The sequence below is a fragment of the Triticum aestivum genome, chromosome 4A, assembly GCF_018294505.1.
Source record: "Triticum aestivum cultivar Chinese Spring chromosome 4A, IWGSC CS RefSeq v2.1, whole genome shotgun sequence".
NCBI classification, from domain to species: domain Eukaryota; kingdom Viridiplantae; phylum Streptophyta; class Magnoliopsida; order Poales; family Poaceae; genus Triticum; species Triticum aestivum.
This window is the reverse complement of record NC_057803.1, coordinates 565,593,249-565,600,313: the sequence shown is the minus strand read 5'-3', so window position 1 is coordinate 565,600,313 and position 7,065 is coordinate 565,593,249. Positions and strand designations below refer to the sequence as shown.

The window sequence follows — 7,065 nt, the reverse complement described above, 5'->3', positions numbered from 1 at the left end:
AGCATAGAGAGGTTAGGGTCCGATCATATTCACTTAGTTCAAAAGATTCAACAAGAAGACATAGCTATAAGTGAATGATGTAGAGGACAGAACACTGGTGTATATATAGATACATCTAGGCTATTCTGTTACACGTAACAGAATATTATTCTGTTACCCTACTTGAACTGATGGTTTCAGACGGTTGTACTGATGATTTTCATCTCATTGAACTCTGAGCTATTTTTCTCTACAGGAGCACGCACGCCATGGCGTGGGCGAGAAGCGGAAGGAGCAGGACGCCTCTTGCATTGCGGCCCTTGCGCACATGCGGTAGAGTGGCGGTACAAGTCCACATGTAGGCGGCGACGGGAGCATGAGAGAATGCGGGGGAAGCAGAGAAGCACGCGTCCATGGCAGCAAGGGACTTGGCGCAGCAACGGCGAACCAAGCGGAAAAGAGAAGAGCTCGATCACGTCGTACGTCGCTCGGCGGATCGAGATGTACCAGGCGATCCCCTACAGCGCTGGCCGGCTGCTGGCGTGCCTGCAACAGTCCTAGCAGGCCGAGGCCGAGGGCGTGGCCGGCCAGGAGGGCGAGCTCGCGGCTCGCCGACACGGCGGCGAGGGGCGACGGCGGGGAGGTAGTGAGGAGGGCGGTGGCAGAGAGCCTGGTGCTGGTGGTGGGGAGGCGCGGGTGCTACCTTAGCCACGTGGTGAAGCAGCTGTTGCAGGGGCTCGGGGTGAACCCCGCCATGCACGAGGTCACCGAGGAGGCCGAGCTCGCTGCAGCGGTGGCCAGGAACGCTGGAGGCGAGGCCATCGTTGCGCTGCTGGCGGTGTTCGTTGGTGGGAGGAACCTCGGCGGGCTCGATCGGCTCATGGTCGTGCACATCTCCGGCGAGCTCGTGCCCATACTCAAGGACGCCGGCACGCTCTGGCTCTGAGTCTCTGACTCTGAGCAAAACCAAAGATGCATTCGGGACGGGGTACTATGGACGTACGAACAACCGTTTGATCATGAGTTAAACTTCTTTTCAATTCTCTTTTTGACGCTTGATGAGATTATGTGAGTTACTACTGCTCGATCTTCAGTCTCTCTTGATTGGGATCAATAATGGAGTACCAGCTTAGCTATAGTTAGGCCTAAATTCTTTTGATTAGGGTAGGAAAAATTAGGAACTATTGTGCCATCTCGTGCTTATTTTCGACCACACGCTTGTAAATACATGGATGAGTGAAGAGGGGTGTACTATTTAGCACTGTATAAATCATGTTCCTTTCATCTTGCACATTAGTTTTCTAGATGCCAATTCATTTTGTCTTTGAAGGTTTCTTCTAGCAGGCTTATGATGTTATCACGAAATGGCACTATGTTGGATATTTGTAATCCATGAAGGGGTGCTTGTTTGTTGCACCTGATTTCCCTCTCTCTTCTTCTATAGTACTCCTATTTATCATAGATTAATTTTAAATTCTTCTGAAAATAGAGGACTCAAACTGATCTCCAATTTTTGGGTTTGTACTGAGCGGTTTTCATATACTAGACTTTACTCTGTTTTTTCCGTAAGATTTTCCTCGTACTTTCCAATGATCTATGGTATCATTGTCCCCGAACTTGCATGATTTATATACTTGAACTGAATGACATTTTTTTCAAAAAGAAAATATTTATTTGCAATGGTGTTTTGGACTTCTCTCATTTTGCAACCTAAACATTTACCATTTGAATTTTCATATAGGGTTTTCTTTCCGCTTGAGCTTTTTTCGCGTCCCGAGCATGGTGCCGGGGCATGGCGCGTGTTATAGGGTTTTATTTTGAACTCCCATTGTAGTCATATATGGACTTATGTGATGATAGTAATTCTTGGACTAGCACACGACGGTAGAGCACACACGATAAACATGCTGAGACGATGCTTGCTGCTTGTCCCCCGCCGGGCCGGTGGCGGCGTTGACGGTAGGTGACGGGGAACGGCGAAGACGCCCGCCGACAGGAGCCGTCTGGGCGAAGCGGGAAGTGAGAGCGGCCCGGCGCTCGGCGCGGGCCTGACGAGCGTCAGGCATGGACGCGATGGTCGGAGGAGAACGGGGTGGTGGAAGACGAATTCCAGCGCACCCCTACCTGGCGCGCCAAATGTCGGATTTCGGGTTCTGGCAGACCCTTGAGGTTCGAACACTGGGGTGCGCACGGAGATTTCGCCTTCTACCTACTTGCACCCCTCCGCCTCGCTAAGATCTAAGCTATGGAAAGAACAACACAAGAGACACAGGGTTTATACTGGTTCGGGCCACCGTTGTGGTGTAATACCCTACTCCAGTGTGTGGTGTGGTGGATTGCCTCTTGGGCTGATGATGATGAACAATACAAGGAAGAACAGCCTCGCGAGGGTCTGTTCTTGGCTGGGGGGGACGAACTGCTAGGAGGAGTTTAGTCACCCTTCTCTCTCTCTGATTTCGATCCGATCCTCCCTCGATCTCGAACCTCCCTTATCTCTAACCTCTCTGATCTTGAACCTCCTCCATCATCTCCCTCTTTGTGGGTGGCTGGTCCTATTTATAGGCAATGGCCCTGGGCCTCTTCACAAATATTGAGCGGGAAGGGCGCCAACAATTGGCCATTTTGAAGGGGAACATTTGGTACACTTATCCTGACTAAAGTTGGTCCTCGCCTGCACAAAGCTCTGGTGGTGACACCGTCTTGGGCTCCATGATGACCTCCATCTTGCAGTCCTCCTGGTCTTGGTCTTGTTGCACTGAAATGACAACCTTTGCCTGATGCCTCGGTACCCCGCGGCTGCGCTTGCCCCCTTTGCACCAAAGGGGAAAGGAGGACACTGCGCGGGCTGGCGCCCTTGGTCGTCATGGCTTGCGTGACGGGCACCTCGCGAGGTACCGCGCCTTGGTTTCTCCGCCTCCTCGCGAGCCATCCTGGTGAGGCCGTGCCTGAGGAAGCTCCGCGTCGTCCGCCCCGCGAGGCTTGGCCCCTCGCGAGGGTCTTGGGTCTGTGTTGATGAAGATGGGCCGTGCTGGGCCCCCCTTTGAGCCACGCCGCAGGCCGCAGGCAGGCAAGTCTGGGGACCCCCGTTCCTAGAACGCCAACAAGACCAATCTCAGTGACGGTCCACAGCTCGCTGTTTGTTGCCATGAGGCGCGTCTTCATCATGGCCTTCCACTTGGGGTACTCGTGACCATCAAAGATGGGGCATGACACAGTCTTCATACATGTGGTCGACATAACTGAAACTCCAGGCGGTTAAACCAAAATCACACAGAACAAGGGAGTACCTTTCTCTGATACCAATTAAAAGTGTGTTATATCGACTGGAGGGGGGGTGAATAGGTGATTTTTATGAAAGTCTTCAAAACATGCGAGTTTCGAAGACAAATGATAGAAATGAACCTATTTCCATGCAGCGGAAGATAGACTACACTAGTCAGACAATAGTCAAGCATTCAATGAAGTGAAACCACAATGACTAATAGTAGCTAGGCAGTGAGGATCAGGTACACAGTGAAGACAAATAGATAAAGCAAATAGACACTGACTTTACAAGAGCCAACTGTAACTAGATAAAGAGATGAGAAGGATAGAACCAGTGTGCGTGACGAAGACAAAGGTTTGGTAGACCAGTTCCAACTGTTGTGACAGTTGTACGTCTGGTTAGGGCGGATAGGAATTTAAACCTGAGGACACTCAGTCCCGGGCACTTAGTCCTAAGCACGCAGCTCAGAACACTTAGTCCTCACCGTATTCCCCTTGAGCTAAGGTCACACAGACCCCGCCCAATCACTCTGGTAAGTCTTCAAGGTAAACTTCCAAACCTTCACAGACTTTGTTCACCAGCGATCCACAATGACTCTTGGATGCTCAGAACGCGACGCCTAACCGGCTGGAGGATTCACAGTCTTCAAGTGTAATAAGTCTTCAGATCACACAGACAAGAAGACTTAAGTGATGCCTAACACTCTTTGGCTCTAGGTGGTTAGGGCTTTATCCTCTCAAGGAATTCTCTCTCAAAGGCTTCGAGGTGGGTTGCTCTCAAACGACAAAAGTCGTACTTTAACTCTGAGCAGCCAACCGTTTATGGTTGTAGGGGGTGGGCTATTTATAGCCACTAGGCAACCCGACCTGATTTTTCCGAAATGACCCTGGGTCACTAAGGAACTGACACGTGTTCCAACGATCAGATTTCAAATGCACACAGCAACTTTACTTGGGCTACAAGAAAAGCTGACTTGTCCAACTCTGAACAAGATTCGCTCTCATAGTCTTCACTCGAAGACATAGGATTTTGGTTAAGCATCACTTCAGTCATTCTGACTGGTTTTCTTGGACCCCACTTAACAGTACGGTGGTTCCTATGACTCAACAAAGAAGAAAAAGAACTACAAAAGATCTAAGTCTTCACGCTCCATAGTCTTCATGCGATGTCTTCTCTTGTCATAGTCTTCATGGTGAATGTCTTCTCTTACCACCTTTGACTTCAATGTCTTTATACATTTTTAGGGGTCATCTCTGGTAGGAAAACCGAATCAATGAGGGACTTCTACCTGTGTTATCCTGCAATTGTCACAAACACATTAGTCCCTCAACTAGATTTGTCGTCAATACTCCAAAACCAACTAGGGGTGGCACTAGATGCACTTACAATCTCCATCGAAGCATCGTTGTCGTCTCGCCAACTATTGCTTCTACGACTATCGCTACCGCTTAGTGATAAAGTAAAGCAATTACATGGCGATTGCATTTCATACAATAAAGCGACAACCATATGGCTCCTGCCAGTTGCCGATAACTGTGTTACAAAACATGATCATCTCATACAATAAAATTTAGCATCATGTCTTGACCATATCACATCACAACATGCCTTGCAAAAACAAGTTAGACGTCCTCTATTTTGTTGTTGCAAGTTTTACGTGGCTGCTACGGGCTGAGCAAGAACCGTTCTTACCTACGCATCAAAAACCACAATGTGGTATAGTGATTGCTTTTTGATCTTCAGAAAGAACCATGTTCATTGAATCCGATTCAACTAAAGTGCTGCCTTGCCTCCTCTTCTCGCTCTCTTTTGCGAATAAGTTAGCCACCATACTTGCTAGTCGCTTGCTGCAGCTCCACTCATATTTTACCTTGCCATACCTATAAGCTTAAATAGTCTTGATCGCGAGGGTGCGAGATTGCTGAGTCCCTGTGGCTCACAGATTATTGTATCACCAGATGCAGGGCCTGATGTTTCCGCTCCAGGAGACACGTACGAGCTCAAGTGGGAGTTCGACAAAGACTCTCAACAATACTATGTTTCCTTTCCCGACGATCAGTAGTGGTGCCTAGTTGGGGTGATTGGGACCGTGTCGCATGTTGGGTTCTCTTTTATTTTGGCGCCGTAGTCGTGCCATGAGTGTTTGGATGATGTAATGTTATTTATGTACTTGATTGACGTGGCGAGTGTAAGCCAACTATGTTATCTCCCCTTTATTATTTATATTACATGGGATGATTGTGAAGATTGCCTAACTTGCGACATATGCCTTCAACGCGATTATGTCTCTAAGTCGTGCCTCGACACGTGGGAGCTGTAGTCGCATCGAGGGTGTTACAAGTTGGTAATCAGAGCCTTCCCTGACCTTAGGAATTATATATCGGAGAGTTTAGGAATTCTTTTTACTTCCCAGTCTCCTCATCGCTTTGGTAAGGCATCCTGACATAGAGTTTTGACTCTTCTCTTCTAAAATTTCACTATAAAAAAATTTTAGGATCACGCGGGTATCTTGGAATCGTTCCGATGGTTTTATGATGAGAACATTGACTTGGTGCCTCCTGTCAGGGGTTTAGTGGAAGTGTCCCGGGGAGTTGAGCTCTAAGGTGTTGTCATCATAATTTTATCGTTGCAGTTCTGGAATACCTGAGTCTAGTACGCCGACATCAAAAATCTCTTTTATGCAGTTCGTTGGTGAGATAACCTCGACGCCACCCAGTACTGGGGCGGGAGTTCGGGAGTATCGCCATAACTTGTATAACGGATGCTTTTCGAAGGTTGAGGTAGATGGTTTCCGAAGGTTTCTTGGTTATGTGTTGAAGGATGGATACAGCTGGATGTAGGAATTGCTAGTTTGGGTGAGATATTATGCTTCCCCTGTATCCCCAACACCTGATTGCATAACCGGAAAGGTTCGGAAGTTTCATAGGTGGGAATTCTAGTAGCTCTAGTTCTTCTTCCACGGATATTGGTTTGAGATTGGGATTTCTTACCGATTATTCGTTCTTGATCCATACCTTGTTGATTTATTTCTCTACCTTAACTCTATGTGGCTTCTCAATTTATGGATATGTGACCATTTCAAGAGGAATGCATTCGTTCATTTTGTTCGGATGTGAAGACTATATGTTGCAATTTTCATTCCGTTGGATTCAGCTTCAATATTTGTCTATCAATGTGCTAATGGTGGTCACCCTCTTCAGGATGGCTCCTCCAATGCGCATGACTCTGAATCCTGATCCGCCACCGCCTCCACCTCCTCCAGAGGCATGGCAAGCTGTGATGGCCGCTACAAATGCAAATACACAGCTGATCATGCAAATTCTCCAAGAGCGCAATCAAGGCAGTCAAGGGAATCAAGGCAGCAATCAGAGTCACTTTGCTACACTCAACCAGTTCCTTGCTAACGGGCCAAAGACTTTCAGCAATTGTGTTGAGGCAACTGATGCTGACGATTGGCTTGTGGATCTGTGTAAGCATTTCGAGTGCAGTAATGTCAGGCCTGAGGACTTTGTCAAGTTCGCTTCCTTCCAACTCAAAGATCAAGCTGCAGAATGGTTCCAGCAGTACAAGGACTCCAGAGGTGGACGTGTTATCACTTGGGATGATTTCCGTCGAGATTTCCGAGCTCATCATATTCCGTAGAGCGTGGTTGAAAGCAAGCGTGAGGAATTCCGCAATCTGAAGCAAGGCTCTAGTCTGTCTATGACTACAACAAGTTGTTCCAGAAGCTTGCCCGCTTTGCCAAGCAGGACGTCCCTGATGAGAAGAGCATGATATATCAGTTCAGGGGTGGTCTCAGAGAAGATATCCAGCTCGCTCTT

The 7,065-nt window shown here is 48.1% G+C and overlaps 1 pseudogene; it reads left to right on the top strand.

Moving 5' to 3' along the window:
• The first annotated feature begins 480 nt into the window (after positions 1–480).
• On the top strand, positions 481–925 carry LOC123082320 (monothiol glutaredoxin-S9-like; annotated as a pseudogene).
• Positions 926–7,065: the final 6,140 nt, after the last annotated feature.